This window comes from Panulirus ornatus, chromosome 20, assembly GCF_036320965.1.
Source record: "Panulirus ornatus isolate Po-2019 chromosome 20, ASM3632096v1, whole genome shotgun sequence".
In the NCBI taxonomy this organism is placed as follows: Eukaryota; Metazoa; Arthropoda; class Malacostraca; order Decapoda; family Palinuridae; genus Panulirus; species Panulirus ornatus.
In genome coordinates, this window is record NC_092243.1 from 40,574,537 (window position 1) to 40,597,941 (window position 23,405).

Genomic DNA, 23,405 nt, shown 5'->3' on the forward strand with positions numbered 1-23,405 from the left:
TGGAAATGGTCAGCATTTTTATGGTTTCCCACGTGAATCCATGTAAATGTTGGAGATAACATGTTACCCACTTGCTGCACTCTGGATGTCACACACCAGTCACCACCTCACACATGTTCTCTACACACTGGTCTCACCTGGAAACTTGGTCAGTCGCTGGTCTCACCTGGAGACTTGGTCAGTCGCTGGTCTCACCTGGAGACTTGGTCAGTCGCTGGTCTCACCTGGGGACTTGGTCAGTCACTAGCGTCACCTGGAGACTTGGTCAGTCACTGGTGTCACCTGGAGACTTGGTCAGTCACTAGCGTCACCTGGAGACTTGGTCAGTCACTGGTGTCACCTGGGGACTTGGTCAGTCACTAGCGTCACCTGGAGACTTGGTCAGTCACTGGTGTCACCTGGAGACTTGGTCAGTCACTAGCGTCACCTGGAGACTTGGTCAGTCACTGGTGTCACCTGGGGACTTGGTCAGTCACTAGCGTCACCTGGAGACTTGGTCAGTCACTGGTGTCACCTGGAGACTTGGTCAGTCACTGGTGTCACCTGGAGACTTGGTCAGTCACTGGTGTCTCCTGGAGACTTGGTCAGTCACTGGTGTCACCTGGAGACTTGGTCAGTCACTGGTGTCACCTGGAGACTTGGTCAGTCACTGGTGTCACCTGGAGACTTGGTCAGTCACTGGTCTCACCTGGAGACTTGGTCAGTCACTGGTCTCACCTGGAGACTTGGTCAGTCACTGGTGTCACCTGGAGACTTGGTCAGTCACTGGTGTCACCTGGAGACTTGGTCAGTCACTGGTGTCACCTGGGGACTTGGTCAGTCACTGGTGTCACCTGGAGACTTGGTCAGTCACTGGACTCACCTGGAGACTTGGTCAGTCACTGGTCTCACCTGGAGACTTGGTCAGTCACTGGTCTCACCTGGAGACTTGGTCAGTCACTGGCGTCACCTGGAGACTTGGTCAGTCACTGGTCTCTCCTGGAGACTTGGTCAGTCACTGGTCTCACCTGGAGACTTGGTCAGTCACTGGCGTCACCTGGAGACTTGGTCAGTCACTGGTCTTACCTGGAGACTTGGTCAGTCACTGGTGTCACCTGGAGACTTGGTCAGTCACTGGTGTCACCTGGAGACTTGGTCAGTCACTGGTGTCACCTGGAGACTTGGTCAGTCACTGGTGTCACCTGGAGACTTGGTCAGTCACTGGTGTCACCTGGAGACTTGGTCAGTCACTGGTGTCACCTGGAGACTTGGTCAGTCACTGGTGTCACCTGGAGACTTGGTCAGTCACTGGTCTCACCTGGAGACTTGGTCAGTCACTGGTCTCACCTGGAGACTTGGTCAGTCACTGGCGTCACCTGGAGACTTGGTCAGTCACTGGCGTCACCTGGAGACTTGGTCAGTCACTGGCGTCACCTGGAGACTTGGTCAGTCACTGGCGTCACCTGGAGACTTGGTCAGTCACTGGCGTCACCTGGAGACTTGGTCAGTCACTGGCGTCACCTGGAGACTTGGTCAGTCACTGGTGTCACCTGGAGACTTGGTCAGTCACTGGTGTCACCTGGAGACTTGGTCAGTCACTGGTGTCACCTGGAGACTTGGTCAGTCACTGGTGTCACCTGGAGACTTGGTCAGTCACTGGTGTCACCTGGAGACTTGGTCAGTCACTGATGTCACCTGGAGACTTGGTCAGTCACTGATGTCACCTGGAGACTTGGTCAGTCACTGATGTCACCTGGAGACTTGGTCAGTCACTGGTCTCACCTGGAGACTTGGTCAGTCACTGGTGTCACCTGGAGACTTGGTCAGTCACTGATGTCACCTGGAGACTTGGTCAGTCACTGGTCTCACCTGGAGACTTGGTCAGTCACTGGTGTCACCTGGAGACTTGGTCAGTCACTGGTCTCACCTGGAGACTTGGTCAGTCACTGGTCTCACCTGGAGACTTGGTCAGTCACTGGTCTCACCTGGAGACTTGGTCAGTCACTGGTCTCACCTGGAGACTTGGTCAGTCACTGGTCTCACCTGGAGACTTGGTCAGTCACTGGTCGTCTCCCTGGAGACTTGGTCAGTCACTGGTCTCACCTGGAGACTTGGCAGTCACTGGTCTCACACTGGAGAACTGGTCAGTCACTGGTCACCTGAGACTTGGTCAGCTCACTGGCGTCACCTGGAGACTTTGGTCAGTCACTGGCGCCACCTGGAGACTTGGTCAGGTCACTGGCGTCACCTGGAGACTTGGTCAGTCACTGGCGTCACCTGGAGACTTGGTCAGTCACTGGCGTCACTTGGAGACTTGGTCAGTCACTGGTGTCACCTGGAGACTTGGTCAGTCACCAGTATTTTCCCGGTGCCGCAGCGATGGTCGTCACGTGACACATGGACGTGAACCGTCCAGTCACTTCCTGTGGTGTTTGTTGATACACCATCATCCGGGCCGTGTTGCCTGGGGTGTGCCAGACACGTCGCTAAGCATGAGGTGTAACGGGATACCAACTGGTGTTACTGTTACCAACATCATTATCAACGTGTATACCGTGTTAACTTGACAACACATGACCAGGGCCGTATACCGTGTTAACTTGACAACACATGACCAGGGCCGTATACCGTGTTAACTTGACAACACATGACCAGGGCCGTATACCGTGTTAACTTGACAACACATGACCAGGGCCGTATACCGTGTTAACTTGACAACACATGACCAGGGCCGTATACCGTGTTAACTTGACAACACATGACCAGGGCCGTATACCGTGTTAACTTGACAGTACATGACCAGGGCCGTATACCGTGTTAACTTGACAGTCACATGACCAGGGCCGTATACCGTGTTAACTTGACAGTACATGACCAGGGCCGTATACCGTGTTAACTTGACAGACACATGACCAGGGCCGTATACCGTGTTAACTTGACAGTACATGACCAGGGCCGTATACCGTGTTAACTTGACAGTACATGACCAGGGCCGTATACCGTGTTAACTTGACAGCACATGACCAGGGCCGTATACCGTGTTAACTTGACAGTACATGACCAGGGCCGTATACCGTGTTAACTTGACAGTACATGACCAGGGCCGTATACCGTGTTAACTTGACAGTACATGACCAGGGCCGTATACCGTGTTAACTTGACAGTACATGACCAGGGCCGTATACCGTGTTAACTTGACAGTACATGACCAGGGCCGTATACCGTGTTAACTTGACAGTACATGACCAGGGCCGTATACCGTGTTAACTTGACAGTACATGACCAGGGCCGTATACCGTGTTAACTTGACAGTACATGACCAGGGCCGTATACCGTGTTAACTTGACAGTACATGACCAGGGCCGTATACCGTGTTAACTTGACAGTACATGACCAGGGCCGTATACCGTGTTAACTTGACGTACATGACCAGGGCCGTATACCGTGTTAACTTGACAGTACATGACCAGGGCCGTATACCGTGTTAACTTGACAGTACATGACCAGGGCCGTATACCGTGTTAACTTGACAGTACATGACCAGGGCCGTATACCGTGTTAACTTGACAACACATGACCAGGGCCGTATACCGTGTTAACTTGACAACACATGACCAGGGCCGTATACCGTGTTAACTTGACAACACATGACCAGGGCCGTATACCGTGTTAACTTGACAGTACATGACCAGGGCCGTATACCGTGTTAACTTGACAACACATGACCAGGGCCGTATACCGTGTTAACTTGACAGTACATGACCAGGGCCGTATACCGTGTTAACTTGACAGTACATGACCAGGGCCGTATACCGTGTTAACTTGACAGTACATGACCAGGGCCGTATACCGTGTTAACTTGACAGTACATGACCAGGGCCGTATACCGTGTTAACGTGTCAGTGCATGACCAGGGCCGTATACCGTGTTAACTTGACAGTACATGACCAGGGCCGTATACCGTGTTAACTTGACAGCACATGACCAGGGCCGTATACCGTGTTAACTTGACAGTACATGACCAGGGCCGTATACCGTGTTAACTTGACGGTACATGACCAGGGCCGTATACCGTGTTAACTTGACAGTACATGACCAGGGCCGTATACCGTGTTAACTTGACAGTACATGACCAGGGCCGTATACCGTGTTAACTTGACAGTACATGACCAGGGCCGTATACCGTGTTAACTTGACAGTACATGACCAGGGCCGTATACCGTGTTAACGTGTCAGTGCATGACCAGGGCCGTATACCGTGTTAACTTGACAGTACATGACCAGGGCCGTATACCGTGTTAACTTGACAGTACATGACCAGGGCCGTATACCGTGTTAACGTGTCAGTGCATGACCAGGGTCGTACACCGTAGTAACCTCGAAGCACATGACTAATACCTGGTGAAGTCTGTGGGGGTCTTGTACCCCGGGCTGGTCCCAGGTTGGTCCCAGGTTGGGTGGTTGGTGGAGGAAGGTGGTGTTGGAAGCCGCAGCCCTCAGGCCCCCACAGCCTGGCTGGTGTGGTACACTTTGTAGGTACTTGTCCAGTGAACTTGTCTACCGTGCAGCATCCCAGGCTGTTTCTGATGATGGTACATGGCAAGGTGTTGAAGAGTCTTGGGCCCCGCAGGTTTAAGGTGTTCTCTCTTTTTGTACATATGGCACCTTGGGATTTCAGAGGTAGTATTGTACAAAGTCTTCCATGCCTGTCCTGCCAGTAGCATGTTATTTACCAATGTAAACTGGGAACCAAACCTTCTAGGATTGTCCAGGTATACATCATGATATACCTCTCCCGTCTGTGATCCAGGGAGTATAGCCTCAGAGATTTCAGTCGTTCCAGTAATTCAGTTCCTTTACCACACATACGGGCTGTGAAAGGTCTTTCGACATTTTCCAGGTCCACAATTAAACCTTTATAGGGTGATGTTAGAACACAATAGTATTCAGTTTGTGAAAGAAGTAGCTCCTTGAACAATATCACCGTTGGTTTTTGTTCCGTGCCTCGAAAGTCTGCAGGATCCAGCTTACCATCCACCTCCAGGAAACAGCCGTTGTTTTATTGTTTGCTGAAGGAGGTGGGTTTGTTAGCCACTATACCGTACACTGTATTCAGCTGTCGTTACATGACGAGGACCATATACATGTCAATCGCTTCGTGCATGACCAGGAATATGTACCATGTTAACATGCCAGTACATGACCAGGGCCTTATACCATGTTCACTTGGCTGTATATGACCAGGAATGTATACCTTATTAACCTTCCAGTACATGGTCGGGAATGTGTACTGTGTTAACTTGATAGTATTTGACCTGGAATGTATACCGTGTTAACCTGGCAGAACATAACTAGGAATGTATACCATGTTAAGCTGGTACAACATGACCAGGAATGTCTACTGTGTTAACCTGGTAGAACATGACCAGGAATGTATACTGTGTTAACCTGGTAGAACATGACCAGGAATGTATTCCATGTTAACCTGGTAGAACATGACCAGGAGTGTATACTGTGTTAACCTGGTAGAACATGACCAGGAATGTATACTGTGTTAACCTGGTAGAACATGACCAGGAATGTATACTGTGTTAACCTGGTAGAACATGACCAGGAATGTATACTGTGTTAACCTGGTAGAACATGACCAGGAATGTATACCATGTTAACCTGGTAGAACATGACCAGGAATGTCTACTGTGTTAACCTGGTAGAACATGACCAGGAATGTATACTGTGTTAACCTGGTAGAACATGACCAGGAATGTATACCTTGTTAACCTGGTAGAACATGACCAGGAATGTATACCTTGTTAACCTGGTAGAACATGACCAGGAATGTATACTGTGTTAACCTGGTAGAACATGACCAGGAATGTATACTGTGTTAACCTGGTAGAACATGACCATGAATGTATACTGTGTGAACCTGGTAGAACATGACCAGGAATGTATACCATGTTAACCTGGTAGAACATGACCAGGAATGTATACCTTGTTAACCTGGTAGAACATGACCAGGAATGTATACCGTGTGAACCTGGTAGAACATGACCTGGAATGTATACTGTGTTAACCTGGTAGAACATGACCAGGAGTGTATACCTTGTTAACCTGGTAGAACATGACCAGGAATGTATACCGTGTTAACCTGGTAGAACATGACCAGGTGTGTGCACCGTGTTTGACGACGTGTTACACGGGGAACAAATAGTTAACTGAAGACGTGGTGGTCTGTGACGAGGTGGTTGTGGTGGAGTGCAGTAGGAGTGTCCTGTATGTGTGTGGAGGGAGGAGAGTAAAGCAGGTGACCCGCCCCTCCTGCTCACTACGCCCTCTGCCACAACAGAGACAGTATACTAACGTGGAAATTCTGTGGGGAAGTATGGTCGGAAGATTGTGTGAGTGTGTGTGTGTGTGTGTGTGTGTTGCCTTATTGTGTTGTGGTGGCCAGGACTGGTTCGCGTCCTGCCTTCATCTGGGGCCACCCCGGGGCAGCACGAGGGGCCCCGGGGCCGGGCACGAGGGCCCCTGGGGTGGGGCATGAGGAACCCGGGGGGGGGGGGGGATGAGGCGTCAGCTGGTGGCCGGGGTCACGTGAGGTGTCAGTGTTCAACGTTATTTGTCCCACACAACAACGTTACTCCGTCAGCCACAGTGGTGTGGGGGTCACAGTTGTGGTCACCTCAGACCGTCAGCCACAGTGGTGTGGGGGTCACAGTTGTGGTAACCTCAGACCGTCAGCCACAGTGGTGTGGGGGTCACAGTTGTGGTAACCTCAGACCGTCAGCCACAGTGGTGTGGGGGTCACAGTTGTGATAACCTCAGACCGTCAGCCACAGTGGTGTGGGGGTCACAGTTGTGGTAACCTCAGACCGTCAGCCACAGTGGTGTGGGGGTCACAGTTGTGGTAACCTCAGACCGTCAGCCACAGTGGTGTGGGGGTCACAGTTGTGATAACCTCAGACCGTCAGCCACAGTGGTGTGGGGGTCACAGTTGTGGTAACCTCAGACCGTCAGCCACAGTGGTGTGGGGGTCACAGTTGTGATAACCTCAGACTGTCAGTCACAATGGTGCGGGGGTCACAGTTGTAGTGTCCCTCCTGCATGTTCAGGGCCCGACCCTACAGAACATCTTTCACCTCATCCTTCCCCCTCTGTCTTGGTTCCCTCCTTCTATGGGTCTTTTCACTTTAACATGTATGCCTTCTTCATTCACCCTCCCCATCATATGTCCAGACCATTTCAACACACTATTTTCATTTCTCTCATACTTACTTCTCTCACTGCCTCACATCTCTCCTATCATTTCGTACTCCATCAACCCTCCTCACACCACGTACTGTCCTCAAACATATGATTTCCAGCACAATCACCCGGTTCTCTGTATTTTCTCCAGTGCCCATAATTTGTTTCCTTACAGCCCGGACGGGACTACCATACCATCAGATGTATCCATGTTTGCACGTAAAGGCCGTGTTTATTATTTGTATACGTTTATCAAGGTGCCCAGGACCAGTGTCCCCTTACCCACCTTATGGCTCACTCTAGCTCCCATGGTCCCTATTCGCTGCCATGTATATCTGCACTCCTAGTTATCTGAAACACTTCTCCCCTCAAGTTCTCACCATTCAGACTCATGCTGCAGATAACATGTCTCTTATCATTGTTGAACCTGATAACCTGGATTTTATCCACCATTTACTCTCGCTGTTTTCCTTTCCAACTCTTCCAGTCTCAGACACCAGCTTATCTAGTGTCTCACGTGAATGTACCACCATTACCGTGTCATTAGCGAACAACTGACTCACCTCCCTGGCTCCACCACCACGACCAACAAACTCCATACTTGCTCCTGTCTCGAAGAAACCTTGCCTTCACCTCCCTCACTACTCCGTCCATTCAGAGACTAGGCAGTCATTACAATATCACACACCCCTGCCCCAGACCTGCGTTCACCTGGAACCACCCACTCTCCTCTCTGCCTACTTGTACACACGCCTTAAAAACTGCCAGGTCATAGTTACTGGAAAAGACATGAGAACGTAGAGAGTTCCAAAGCTTCGACGTGTAAGGAAAGAAGCAGGTATCAAAACGGCCCACCCTTAAGTTGCCAACGGCCACACGGTAATGATGTGACGCAGTAGCTTGCTGAGTATTACTTGGTAATGGTGGAGCACATAAGCAGCCAGCTCTCGGGTGCAAAAAAAGTAATACCTGCGGAAGAAGGAAAGTGTACCAATATTTCTGCGTTGGGCAAGTTGGTCAAATTTTGAAGTTAGCTTGGGAGAATTGATATGTCGGACTTCCCCATGCCCGATAGTTATACCCCCAACTCCCACATTACCCACTCCCACATTCACATCACCCAACAGCAGTACCCGATATCTCGCATGAAACTGCAGACACACTCACTCATCTGCTCCTAGAACACACACCGATCTTCGTCACTCCTCTCGTGACCGGGTACGCAAGCACTGAACCTCACCCACCTCTCGTGATGCACCCACCTTCTCCCCCACATCAGTCAGGAGCTGACTTCCTCACACTGCACCACATCCTTCAGCAGAGGTGCGACGCTCTCATGAGCTCTCGTCCTCACACTAACCCCTGACTTTACTCAACAGACATTCGCAAACCACTCTTACTCCCTTACCTCAAGCTTTGTTTCACTCACAAATAGAACAACCCAGTTCCTTTCCTCATTATTGTTATTATTATTATTATTATTATTATTATTATTATTATTATTATTATATAGGTAGTATGTTGCAGTAGGTCACGATGATGCGCGCTGATGTAGTATTTGCTGATAACTACGAGGAAGATGAAACGCGATATGCCAAGTGCACTTTCGTTTATAATCACATCGCCAGAGGAGATGCGATTAAACACGAAAGTGCACTCGGTTTATCGTGTTTCATTTTTCCTCGTGGTTATCAGCAAGTGGGCAGGTGTGTATATCCATTCATGGGAGACGTCCTTGTGTCTGGTTGTGAGGTGTACCTAAGTCAAGCTACTGTGTACACCTGGTGCAACACTTGCGTGAGGACCTGTTTGTGTGTGTGTGTGTGTGTGTGTGTCCGACGTGACGGGCAAATGACATAGCCCAGTGAAGGCCATCGAAGTTAGTAGTCCAGTGAGTGGCTGGCCCCACATATCTGGCCAAGACGTTACAGCCACCCGACACACTACAGTGTCTGGTTCCACAGTGGTAGTAGTGGACCTGGTGGCGAGCGGGGTAAGGGCAGTGTGTCCTCAGGCGGGAGGCAGCTGTCTCCCCCCACACAGGTGAAGGCAGCTGTCTCCCCCCACACACAGGTGACCAACACGTGTATATGTAATCTCCATGTATCGTGTTATGGTTGAGGATTCCCAGCTTACGGGCGGGGATGTTACTCACTGTGTGTGTGTGTGTGTGTGTGTGTGTGTGTGTGTGTGTGAGGTGTGCCGGCTGTAGTGATGGACTGTTGTTTGCCTTACCCAGGCAGACCCAGACCAGAGGCCCCTGCACAACACGGGTCTGACGTCACATGTTGTTGTTGATGTGTCCCTCTGCTGGGACCTGACGTTTGACCTGTCCCAGAAAATGTCAGGTTGAATATCATCCCTTCATGTGTGAGGGACCGGCGGCTGGTGGAGCAACAACAACAACAACAACAACAACAACAACAACAACAACACGCCTGAGAGATGGTAATGTTACGAGAGTGTGACGCACGGATGGATGCCTCAGCTGTGGTGACGAGAGGGAAAGTGTTTCCCTGCAGGTGTCAGAGGCCAGCGTAACACATGAGGACAATCATGAGGTGATGATGATACATGAGACGTGATCTCTCATTATCATGAGGATATACGCCAGCCACAGCTGCCTCAGGTTCCCGGTCTGCTCACGTCATCATGTCTCACGCTAATGAGTAGAGTCAGGTCACACGGACCACCTCCTCCTCCTCCTCCACCATAACAAGTTTCCAGCGCCCCGGGGCACAACAGGTTCCCCAGCACCGCTCAGCCAAGGCCGTGCTGGCGTCAGCACGCAGTCACTCACTCATCCACCGCTACATCTCCAGCCTCTCAGCACTTTCCCTGGCAAGAATGACGTCGTATGAGGACATTCTTTCAGCTTCCTTTGTGGAAGCCCACTTGGTAGTGAGACCCACTGGATCGGTACTGAGGAAAGCGTACACCCGACACGTGACCATGTTTCTCACCAGTGTACCCTCAGGTCTGGTAGTGTGTTATCATGATCACTGTACCTCAGGTCTGGTAGTGTGTTATCATGATCACTGTACCTCAGGTCTGGCAGTGTGTTATCATGAATCACTGTACCCTCAGGTCTGGCAGTGTGTTATCATGATCACTGTACCTCAGGTCTGGTAGTGTGTTATCATGATCACTGTACCTCAGGTCTGGCAGTGTGTTTTCATGATCACTGTACCTCAGGTCTGGCAGTGTGTTATCATGATCACTGTACCCTCAGGTCTGGTAGTGTGTTATCATGATCACTGTACCCTCAGGTCTGCCACTGTGTTATCATTATCACTGTACCCTCAGTCTGGCAGTGTGTTTTCATGATCACTGTACCCTCAGGTCTGGCAGTGTGTTATCATGATCACTGTACTCTCAGGTCTGGTACTGTGTTATCATGATCACTGTACCCTCAGTCTGGCAGTGTGTTTTCATGATCACTGTACCCTCAGGTCTGGCAGTGTGTTTTCATGATCACTGTACTCTCAGGTCTGGTACTGTGTTATCATGATCACTGTACCCTCAGGTCTGCCACTGTGTTATCATTATCACTGTACCCTCAGGTCTGCCACTGTGTTATCATTATCACTGTACCCTCAGTCTGGCAGTGTGTTTTCATGATCACTGTACCTCAGGTCTGGCAGTGTGTTATCATGATCACTGTACTCTCAGGTCTGGTACTGTGTTATCATGATCACTGTACCCTCAGTCTGGCAGTGTGTTATCATGATCACTGTACTCTCAGGTCTGGTACTGTGTTATCATGATCACTGTACCTCAGGTCTGGTAGTGTGTTATCATGATCACTGTACCTCAGGTCTGGCAGTGTGTTATCATGATCACTGTACCTCAGGTCTGGCAGTGTGTTTTCATGATCACTGTACCTCAGGTCTGGTAGTGTGTTATCATGATCACTGTACCCTCAGGTCTGCCACTGTGTTATCATTATCACTGTACCCTCAGGTCTGCCACTGTGTTATCATTATCACTGTACCCTCAGGTCTGGCAGTGTGTTATCATGATCACTGTACCTCAGGTCTGGCAGTGTGTTTTCATGATCACTGTACCCTCAGTCTGGCAGTGTGTTATCATGAATCACTGTACCCTCAGGTCTGGCAGTGTGTTATCATGATCACTGTACCCTCAGTCTGGCAGTGTGTTATCATGATCACTGTACCCTCAGGTCTGGTAGTGTGTTATCATGATCACTGTACCTCAGGTCTGGTAGTGTGTTATCATGATCACTGTACCCTCAGTCTGGCAGTGTGTTATCATGATCACTGTACTCTCAGGTCTGGTACTGTGTTATCATGATCACTGTACCTCAGGTCTGGCAGTGTGTTTTCATGATCACTGTACTCTCAGGTCTGGTACTGTGTTATCATGATCACTGTACCTCAGGTCTGGCAGTGTGTTATCATGATCACTGTACCTCAGGTCTGGTAGTGTGTTATCATGATCACTGTACCTCAGGTCTGGCAGTGTGTTATCATGATCACTGTACCTCAGGTCTGGCAGTGTGTTATCATGATCACTGTACCTCAGGTCTGGTAGTGTGTTATCATGATCACTGTACCCTCAGGTCTGGCAGTGTGTTATCATGATCACTGTACCCTCAGTCTGGCAGTGTGTTTTCATGATCACTGTACCTCAGGTCTGGTAGTGTGTTATCATGATCACTGTACCTCAGGTCTGGCAGTGTGTTATCATGATCACTGTACCTCAGGTCTGGCAGTGTGTTATCATGATCACTGTACCCTCAGTCTGGCAGTGTGTTTTCATGATCACTGTACCTCAGGTCTGGCAGTGTGTTATCATGATCACTGTACCCTCAGGTCTGCCACTGTGTTATCATTATCACTGTACCCTCAGGTCTGGTAGTGTGTTATCATGATCACTGTACCTCAGGTCTGGTAGTGTGTTATCATGATCACTGTACCTCAGGTCTGGTAGTGTGTTATCATGATCACTGTACCTCAGGTCTGGTAGTGTGTTATCATGATCACTGTACCTCAGGTCTGGTAGTGTGTTATCATGATCACTGTACCTCAGGTCTGGCAGTGTGTTATCATGATCACTGTACTCTCAGGTCTGGTACTGTGTTATCATGATCACTGTACCCTCAGGTCTGGCAGTGTGTTATCATGATCACTGTACTCTCAGGTCTGGTACTGTGTTATCATGATCACTGTACCCTCAGTCTGGCAGTGTGTTATCATGATCACTGTACCCTCAGGTCTGGTAGTGTGTTATCATGATCACTGTACCCTCAGGTCTGCCACTGTGTTATCATTATCACTGTACCCTCAGGTCTGGTAGTGTGTTATCATGATCACTGTACCTCAGGTCTGGTAGTGTGTTATCATGATCACTGTACCTCAGGTCTGGCAGTGTGTTTTCATGATCACTGTACCTCAGGTCTGGCAGTGTGTTATCATGATCACTGTACCCTCAGTCTGGCAGTGTGTTATCATGATCACTGTACTCTCAGGTCTGGTACTGTGTTATCATGATCACTGTACCCTCAGGTCTGCCACTGTGTTATCATTATCACTGTACCCTCAGGTCTGCCACTGTGTTATCATTATCACTGTACCCTCAGGTCTGGTAGTGTGTTATCATGATCACTGTACCCTCAGGTCTGCCACTGTGTTATCATTATCACTGTACCCTCAGGTCTGCCACTGTGTTATCATTATCACTGTACCCTCAGGTCTGCCACTGTGTTATCATTATCACTGTACCCTCAGGTCTGGTAGTGTGTTATCATGATCACTGTACCTCAGGTCTGGCAGTGTGTTATCATGATCACTGTACCCTCAGGTCTGCCACTGTGTTATCATTATCACTGTACCCTCAGTCTGGCAGTGTGTTTTCATGATCACTGTACCCTCAGGTCTGGCAGTGTGTTATCATGATCACTGTACTCTCAGGTCTGGTACTGTGTTATCATGATCACTGTACCCTCAGGTCTGGTAGTGTGTTATCATGATCACTGTACTCTCAGGTCTGGTACTGTGTTATCATGATCACTGTACCCTCAGGTCTGGCAGTGTGTTATCATGATCACTGTACCTCAGGTCTGGCAGTGTGTTATCATGATCACTGTACCCTCAGGTCTGCCACTGTGTTATCATTATCACTGTACCCTCAGGTCTGGTAGTGTGTTATCATGATCACTGTACCTCAGGTCTGGCAGTGTGTTATCATGATCACTGTACCTCAGGTCTGGCAGTGTGTTATCATGATCACTGTACCCTCAGGTCTGGCAGTGTGTTATCATGATCACTGTACCTCAGGTCTGGTAGTGTGTTATCATGATCACTGTACCTCAGGTCTGGCAGTGTGTTTTCATGATCACTGTACCTCAGGTCTGGCAGTGTGTTTTCATGATCACTGTACCTCAGGTCTGGTAGTGTGTTATCATGATCACTGTACCTCAGGTCTGGTAGTGTGTTATCATGATCACTGTACCTCAGGTCTGGTAGTGTGTTATCATGATCACTGTACCTCAGGTCTGGTAGTGTGTTATCATGATCACTGTACCTCAGGTCTGGCAGTGTGTTATCATGATCACTGTACCTCAGGTCTGGCAGTGTGTTATCATGATCACTGTACTCTCAGGTCTGGTACTGTGTTATCATGATCACTGTACCTCAGGTCTGGTAGTGTGTTATCATGATCACTGTACCTCAGGTCTGGCAGTGTGTTATCATGATCACTGTACCTCAGGTCTGGCAGTGTGTTATCATGATCACTGTACCTCAGGTCTGGCAGTGTGTTTTCATGATCACTGTACCTCAGGTCTGGCAGTGTGTTATCATGATCACTGTACCTCAGGTCTGGCAGTGTGTTTTCATGATCACTGTACCTCAGGTCTGGCAGTGTGTTATCATGATCACTGTACCTCAGGTCTGGCAGTGTGTTTTCATGATCACTGTACCTCAGGTCTGGCAGTGTGTTATCATGATCACTGTACCTCAGGTCTGGCAGTGTGTTATCATGATCACTGTACCTCAGGTCTGGTAGTGTGTTATCATGATCACTGTACCTCAGGTCTGGCAGTGTGTTATCATGATCACTGTACCTCAGGTCTGGCAGTGTGTTATCATGATCACTGTACCTCAGGTCTGGCAGTGTGTTATCATGATCACTGTACCTCAGGTCTGGCAGTGTGTTATCATGATCACTGTACTCTCAGGTCTGGTACTGTGTTATCATGATCACTGTACCCTCAGTCTGGCAGTGTGTTATCATGATCACTGTACTCTCAGGTCTGGTACTGTGTTATCATGATCACTGTACTCTCAGGTCTGGTACTGTGTTATCATGATCACTGTACCTCAGGTCTGGTAGTGTGTTATCATGATCACTGTACCCTCAGTCTGGCAGTGTGTTATCATGATCACTGTACCTCAGGTCTGGTAGTGTGTTATCATGATCACTGTACCTCAGGTCTGGCAGTGTGTTATCATGATCACTGTACCTCAGGTCTGGCAGTGTGTTTTCATGATCACTGTACCCTCAGGTCTGGCAGTGTGTTTTCATGATCACTGTACCTCAGGTCTGGCAGTGTGTTATCATGATCACTGTACCCTCAGTCTGGCAGTGTGTTATCATGATCACTGTACCTCAGGTCTGGCAGTGTGTTATCATGATCACTGTACCCTCAGTCTGGCAGTGTGTTATCATGATCACTGTACCTCAGGTCTGGCAGTGTGTTATCATGATCACTGTACCCTCAGTCTGGCAGTGTGTTATCATGATCACTGTACCTCAGGTCTGGCAGTGTGTTTTCATGATCACTGTACCTCAGGTCTGGCAGTGTGTTATCATGATCACTGTACCTCAGGTCTGGCAGTGTGTTATCATGATCACTGTACCTCAGGTCTGGCAGTGTGTTATCATGATCACTGTACCTCAGGTCTGGTAGTGTGTTATCATGATCACTGTACTCTCAGGTCTGGTACTGTGTTATCATGATCACTGTACCCTCAGTCTGGCAGTGTGTTATCATGATCACTGTACCCTCAGTCTGGCAGTGTGTTATCATGATCACTGTACCTCAGGTCTGGCAGTGTGTTATCATGATCACTGTACCTCAGGTCTGGCAGTGTGTTTTCATGATCACTGTACCTCAGGTCTGGCAGTGTGTTATCATGATCACTGTACTCTCAGGTCTGGTACTGTGTTATCATGATCACTGTACCTCAGGTCTGGCAGTGTGTTTTCATGATCACTGTACCTCAGGTCTGGCAGTGTGTTATCATGATCACTGTACCTCAGGTCTGGCAGTGTGTTTTCATGATCACTGTACCTCAGGTCTGGCAGTGTGTTATCATGATCACTGTACCTCAGGTCTGGCAGTGTGTTATCATGATCACTGTACTCTCAGGTCTGGCAGTGTGTTATCATGATCACTGTACCTCAGGTCTGGCAGTGTGTTATCATGATCACTGTACCTCAGGTCTGGCAGTGTGTTATCATGATCACTGTACCTCAGGTCTGGCAGTGTGTTATCATGATCACTGTACCTCAGGTCTGGTAGTGTGTTATCATGATCACTGTACCTCAGGTCTGGCAGTGTGTTTTCATGATCACTGTACCTCAGGTCTGGCAGTGTGTTATCATGATCACTGTACCTCAGGTCTGGCAGTGTGTTTTCATGATCACTGTACCTCAGGTCTGGCAGTGTGTTTTCATGATCACTGTACCCTCAGTCTGGCAGTGTGTTATCATGATCACTGTACCTCAGGTCTGGCAGTGTGTTATCATGATCACTGTACCTCAGGTCTGGCAGTGTGTTATCATGATCACTGTACCCTCAGTCTGGCAGTGTGTTATCATGATCACTGTACCCTCAGTCTGGCAGTGTGTTATCATGATCACTGTACCTCAGGTCTGGCAGTGTGTTATCATGATCACTGTACCTCAGGTCTGGTAGTGTGTTATCATGATCACTGTACCTCAGGTCTGGCAGTGTGTTATCATGATCACTGTACCTCAGGTCTGGCAGTGTGTTATCATGATCACTGTACCTCAGGTCTGGCAGTGTGTTTTCATGATCACTGTACCTCAGGTCTGGCAGTGTGTTATCATGATCACTGTACCCTCAGTCTGGCAGTGTGTTATCATGATCACTGTACCTCAGGTCTGGCAGTGTGTTATCATGATCACTGTACCTCAGGTCTGGCAGTGTGTTATCATGATCACTGTACCCTCAGTCTGGCAGTGTGTTATCATGATCACTGTACCTCAGGTCTGGCAGTGTGTTATCATGATCACTGTACCTCAGGTCTGGCAGTGTGTTATCATGATCACTGTACCTCAGGTCTGGCAGTGTGTTTTCATGATCACTGTACTCTCAGGTCTGGTACTGTGTTATCATGATCACTGTACCTCAGGTCTGGCAGTGTGTTTTCATGATCACTGTACTCTCAGGTCTGGTACTGTGTTATCATGATCACTGTACCTCAGGTCTGGTAGTGTGTTATCATGATCACTGTACCTCAGGTCTGGCAGTGTGTTATCATGATCACTGTACCTCAGGTCTGGCAGTGTGTTTTCATGATCACTGTACCTCAGGTCTGGTAGTGTGTTATCATGATCACTGTACCTCAGGTCTGGCAGTGTGTTATCATGATCACTGTACCTCAGGTCTGGCAGTGTGTTTTCATGATCACTGTACCTCAGGTCTGGCAGTGTGTTATCATGATCACTGTACCTCAGGTCTGGCAGTGTGTTATCATGATCACTGTACCTCAGGTCTGGCAGTGTGTTATCATGATCACTGTACCTCAGGTCTGGCAGTGTGTTATCATGATCACTGTACCCTCAGTCTGGCAGTGTGTTTTCATGATCACTGTACCTCAGGTCTGGCAGTGTGTTATCATGATCACTGTACCTCAGGTCTGGTAGTGTGTTATCATGATCACTGTACCTCAGGTCTGGTAGTGTGTTATCATGATCACTGTACCCTCAGTCTGGCAGTGTGTTTTCATGATCACTGTACCTCAGGTCTGGTAGTGTGTTATCATGATCACTGTACCCTCAGTCTGGCAGTGTGTTTTCATGATCACTGTACCTCAGGTCTGGCAGTGTGTTATCATGATCACTGTACTCTCAGGTCTGGTACTGTGTTATCATGATCACTGTACCTCAGGTCTGGCAGTGTGTTATCATGATCACTGTACCCTCAGGTCTGGTAGTGTGTTATCATGATCACTGTACCTCAGGTCTGGTAGTGTGTTATCATGATCACTGTACCTCAGGTCTGGCAGTGTGTTTTCATGATCACTGTACCCTCAGGTCTGCCACTGTGTTATCATTATCACTGTACCCTCAGGTCTGGTAGTGTGTTATCATGATCACTGTACTCTCAGGTCTGGTACTGTGTTATCATGATCACTGTACTCTCAGGTCTGGTACTGTGTTATCATGATCACTGTACCCTCAGGTCTGGTAGTGTGTTATCATGATCACTGTACCCTCAGGTCTGGCAGTGTGTTATCATGATCACTGTACTCTCAGGTCTGGCAGTGTGTTATCATGATCACTGTACCTCAGGTCTGGCAGTGTGTTATCATGATCACTGTACCTCAGGTCTGGCAGTGTGTTTTCATGATCACTGTACCCTCAGGTCTGGCAGTGTGTTATCATGATCACTGTACTCTCAGGTCTGGCAGTGTGTTATCATGATCACTGTACTCTCAGGTCTGGTACTGTGTTATCATGATCACTGTACCCTCAGGTCTGGTAGTGTGTTATCATGATCACTGTACCCTCAGGTCTGCCACTGTGTTATCATTATCACTGTACCCTCAGGTCTGCCACTGTGTTATCATTATCACTGTACCCTCAGGTCTGGCAGTGTGTTATCATGATCACTGTACCCTCAGGTCTGGCAGTGTGTTATCATGATCACTGTACCCTCAGGTCTGGCAGTGTGTTATCATGATCACTGTACCCTCAGGTCTGGCAGTGTGTTATCATGATCACTGTACCCTCAGGTCTGGCAGTGTGTTATCATGATCACTGTACCCTCAGGTCTGGCAGTGTGTTATCATGATCACTGTACCCTCAGGTCTGGCAGTGTGTTATCATGATCACTGTACCCTCAGGTCTGGCAGTGTGTTATCATGATCACTGTACCCTCAGGTCTGGCAGTGTGTTATCATGATCACTGTACCCTCAGGTCTGGCAGTGTGTTATCATGATCACCCTGGTGTTGTCGTGGTCGTGGAGGAGTTCGTCATCACGTGTGCAGTGATCGTATCTTCAGGTCAGAGTGGACCACGAGTGCAGGATCAGCCTCCACTCTGGCCTCGTGCTGGTGTGTTGTTCATTTCCATTCCACCTTTTCCAGCTGTGGTTTACGAGGAGACCAGACTGCTTCGCCATATATTCCAGCTTAAGGCGAAGGTTTGTTTGTTTATGTATATATATCTTCCCAAACATCTCATTTTCTAGGTATTTCGAAGAGAGTTGTAACACTTGTAACTTGTCTTCTCACGTTCCTTCTGGTATAATATTATGTTGACATGTTTCGCATCATGTTCGTGTATGTGTGCAGTGTTCCACAATCCTCCACACCTCCCGCGTCTTTCATCACTGAGGCGTCATCAGCAAACCTGGGCTGACGTGTGAGTCTGCCTCGTCTGGTGAGTCATTTGCCTCGACCACATATGTTGATTGATGGCTCGCAGGTGTGAGGTGTTAAGATCACCCAGGCCCAGCGTGTGACGTGAGCCCTGACGTGTGTGATCTTGCTAGAGTGAAGTAGGTGTCAGCTGTGTGGGTAGCCCACGTCTGACAACACTCTCCATGATGAGATAAGTTATCAGTCATGTGAGGGTAACCACTGCAAAACCTTTTTGTCAGTTCAAGAACGCACAGCCCACCCACCCGTCTCCCGTTTTCTTAGGAGGTTGCCAACTCTATCTCAACCAATCCAACATATCCTTCACGCAAGATGTTTTCTTGCTGAATCTATAATGTGTTGCACTTGGTCAGTTTGTGTGCAGTCACTGCAGAACTACACCATCCCATCTTCTGTTGACCATCTCTGCTATCCCACAAGTTAGGTTCATATTGATCAAGCTTTCTGAGAATTTGATTATATTTTCATTTTGATCCAGTTACTCGGGTGACCTTCTGCCATTGTGTGTGAACACCGTGTTCCGTGAGGAAGGTCGTAAACATATAATAAATTTCCCATTTTCCTTTTCATGTGACCACCACATCTGTCGTCACTTATGTGATTATGTGATCATGAAGTAGTCATGTGCAGTGAGTGGTGTACAGGATTTTGGTTATCTTGCATGTTTCCTGTGCAGACTGACCCGTGTGTCACCCGTATACGTATATTCCAGCTCATCTTCCTATTTTCTTTGCTCGTGCTCCAGTGTTGTGTTCAAGCTGTGGCACAGCGTCTGTGTACACACACGAGCACACTAGTAACGAGATGTGATTTGTGCTGGCGATGACGTGTGACAATGATACAGATCATGAACGATTATCTTATATACAGGTTAAGAACACCACTAAATACGAGGCTGAGACAGCAGGAACAGTGGTAGAGTTGTTAGTGTCGTGATTACCGGCTGACGTCATGACACACTACACCCACACATGTTCCATGTTACACCTAAGGTCACACAGGACACTTCGTAAGCAACAGTAACATAATGTTTCGTGTTTGTTCCACACACAACGTTAGCATATTTCAAGCCAGTTCTCTGGTGGCCAAGGCATCAGACTCGTACACACGTACATAGTTGTAGACAGTTATAGAATGAGGCTTGACCCTCACTCAGTTGTGGGTTGTGCAGGGCGGAGGGAGGTGGGGTTGGCTAGCAGCAACATTGTACCCACATATCGTGTTACTTGTTTATATTTAACCATTATAATTACACCATTATAATTACATTATCATATGATGACCCTAACACTATAATTACACTAACATATGATGACCCTAACATCGATCATGAATGTTATAACGAAGCATTAACCCTCCAGGTATGATAGTGATGTTAATTCATACACACTGTAATGTTTATGAAACAGAACACTGTACCTCTTCCCTTAGTTGTATGATTATATAAATCTATCTAAATTATATATAATAATGTGCACCGACGTCTTTATTACTGCGTTATTATCACATGAAAACTGTCATGTAAATTTTATGGTAATGAAGTGATTTTGTAACTTGAATATCAATACAAACTTCAGCCTTAATGAACGCCAACCACTTCAAATACTTCAGATATTCTCCTGTGGTGTGGGGATATACTCCTGTGGTGAGGGGATATTCTCCTGTGGTGTGGGGATATTCTGTGGTGAGGGGATATTCTTCTGTGGTGAGGGGATATTCTCCTGTGGTGTGGGGATATTCTGTGGTGAGGGGATATTCTCCTGTGGTGAGGGGATATTTTCCTGTGGTGTGGGGATATTCTGTAGTGAGGGGATATTCTCCTGTGGTGTGGGGATATTCTGTGGTGAGGGGATATTCTCCTGTGGTGAGGGGATGTTCTCCTGTGGTGAGGGGATATTCTCCTGTGGTGAGGGGATATTCTCCTGTGGTGTGGGGTTATTCTGTGGTGAGGGGATATTCTCCTGTGGTGAGGGGATATTCTGTGGTTTGGGGATATTCTGTGGTGAGGGGATATTCTCCTGTGGTGTGGGGATATTTTCCTGTGGTGTGGGGATATTCTGTGGTGAGGGGATATCCTCCAGTGGTATGGGGATATTCTGTGGTGAGGGGATATTCTCCTGTGGTGTGGGGATATTCTCCTGTGGTGTGGGGATATTCTGTGGTGTGGGGATATCCTCCAGTGGTGTGGGGATATTCTCCTGTGGTGTGGGGATATTCTGTGGTGAGGGGATATTCTCCTGTGGTGTGGGGATATTCTGTGGTGAGGGGATATTCTCCTGTGGTGTGGGGATATTCTGTGGTGAGGGGATATTCTCTTGTGGTGTGGAGATATTCTCCTGTGGTGTAGGGATATTCTCCTGTGGTGTGGGGATATTTTCTGTGGTGAGGGGATATTCTCCTGTGTGTGGGGATATTCTCCTGTGTGTGGGGATATTCTGTGGTGAGGGGATATTCTCCTGTGGTGTGGGATATTCTCTGTGGTGAGGGGATATTCTCCTGTGGTGTGGGGATATTCTTCTGTGGTGAGGGGATATTCTCCTGGGGTGTGGGGATATTCTCCTGTGGTGTGGGGATATTCTCCTGTGGTGTAGGGATATTCTCCTGTGGTGTGGGGATATTCTCCTGTGGTGTAGGGATATTCTCCTGTGGTGTAGGGATATTCTTCTGTGGTGAGGGGATATTCTCCTGTGGTGTGGGGATATTCTTCTGTGGTGAGGGGATATTCTCCTGTGGTGTGGGGATATTCTCCTGTGGTGTAGGGATATTCTCCTGTGGTGTGGGGATATTCTTCTGTGGTGAGGGGATATTCTCCTGGGGTGTGGGGATATTCTCCTGTGGTGTGGGGATATTCTCCTGTGGTGTAGGGATATTCTCCTGTGGTGTGGGGATATTCTTTTGTGGTGAGGGGATATTCTCCTGTGGTGTGGGGATATTCTCCTGTGGTGTGGGGATATCCTCCAGTGGTGTGGGGATATTCTCCTGTGGTGTGGGGATATTCTGTGGTGAGGGGATATTCTCCTGTGGTGTGGGGATATTCTCCTGTGGTGTGGGGATATTCTCCTGTGGTGTGGGGATATTCTGTGGTGAGGGGATATTCTCCTGTGGTGTGGGGATATTCTGTGGTGAGGGGATATTCTCTTGTGGTGTGGAGATATTCTCCTGTGGTGTAGGGATATTCTCCTGTGGTGTGGGGATATTCTTCTGTGGTGAGGGGATATTCTCCTGTGGTGTGGGGATATTCTCCTGTGGTGTGGGGATATTCTGTGGTGAGGGGATATTCTCCTGTGGTGTGGGGATATTCTCCTGTGGTGTAGGGATATTCTCCTGTGGTGTAGGGATATTCTTCTGTGGTGAGGGGATATTCTCCTGGGGTGTGGGGATATTCTCCTGTGGTGTGGGGATATTCTCCTGTGGTGTAGGGATATTCTCCTGTGGTGTGGGGATATTCTTTTGTGGTGTAGGGATATTCTCCTGTGGTGTGGGGATATTCTCCTGTGGTGAGGGGATATTCTCCTGTGGTGTGGGGATATTCTCCTGTGGTGTAGGGATATTCTCCTGTGGTGTGGGGATATTCTTCTGTGGTGAGGGGATATTCTCCTGTGGTGTGGGGATATTCTTCTGTGGTGAGGGGATATTCTCCTGTGGTGTGGGGATATTCTCCTGTGGTGTAGGGATATTCTCCTGTGGTGTGGGGATATTCTTCTGTGGTGAGGGGATATTCTCCTGTGGTGTGGGGATATTCTCCTGTGGTGTGTGGATATCCTCCTGTGGTGTGGGGATATTCTCCTGTGGTGTGGGGATATTCTCCTGTGGTGTGGGGATATTCTCCTGTGGTGTGGGGATATTCTGTGGTGAGGGGATATTCTCCTGTGGTGTGGGGATATTCTCCTGTGGTGTGGGGATATTCTCCTGTGGTGTAGGGATATTCTCCTGTGGTGTGGGGATATTCTTCTGTGGTGAGGGGATATCCTCCATTGGTGTGGGGATATTCTGTGGTGAGGAAGCTGATGACCTCGAGTGACCTGACCTGCAGACAACTGGGGAAGCTAGTGACCCCGAGTGACCTGACCTGCAGACAACTGAGGAAGCTGATGACCCCAAGTGACCTGACCTGCAGACAACTGGGGTTGTTCGTTTATGACGTCCAACACACAAGTTCCTTGTCATCTTGTGTCATCCCATCAAGAGACTGGCTTCTACACGACCCATCTCCCCGTCACCACTCAGTCACTCAGTGTAACTTGACGACCCTCCTCACCTCACACCCTCATGACGACCCTCCTCACCTCACACCCTCATGACGACCCTCCTCACCTCACACCCTCATGACGACCCTCCTCACCTCACACCCTCATGACGACCCTCCTCACCTCACACCCTCATGACGACCCTCCTCACCTCACACCCTCATGACGACCCTCCTCACCTCACACCCTCATGACGACCCTCCTCACCTCACACCCTCATGACGACCCTCCTCACCTCACACCCTCATGACGACCCTCCTCACCTCACACCC

At 48.6% G+C, this 23,405-nt stretch overlaps 1 protein-coding gene across 2 annotated transcripts in view; it reads left to right on the top strand.

The window, feature by feature from the left end:
- LOC139755960 (tyrosine-protein phosphatase 10D-like) overlaps positions 1-23,405 on the top strand; it is a 657,464-nt gene that overhangs the window by 79,975 nt on the left and 554,084 nt on the right. The gene's annotated exons all lie outside the window — the stretch shown is intronic.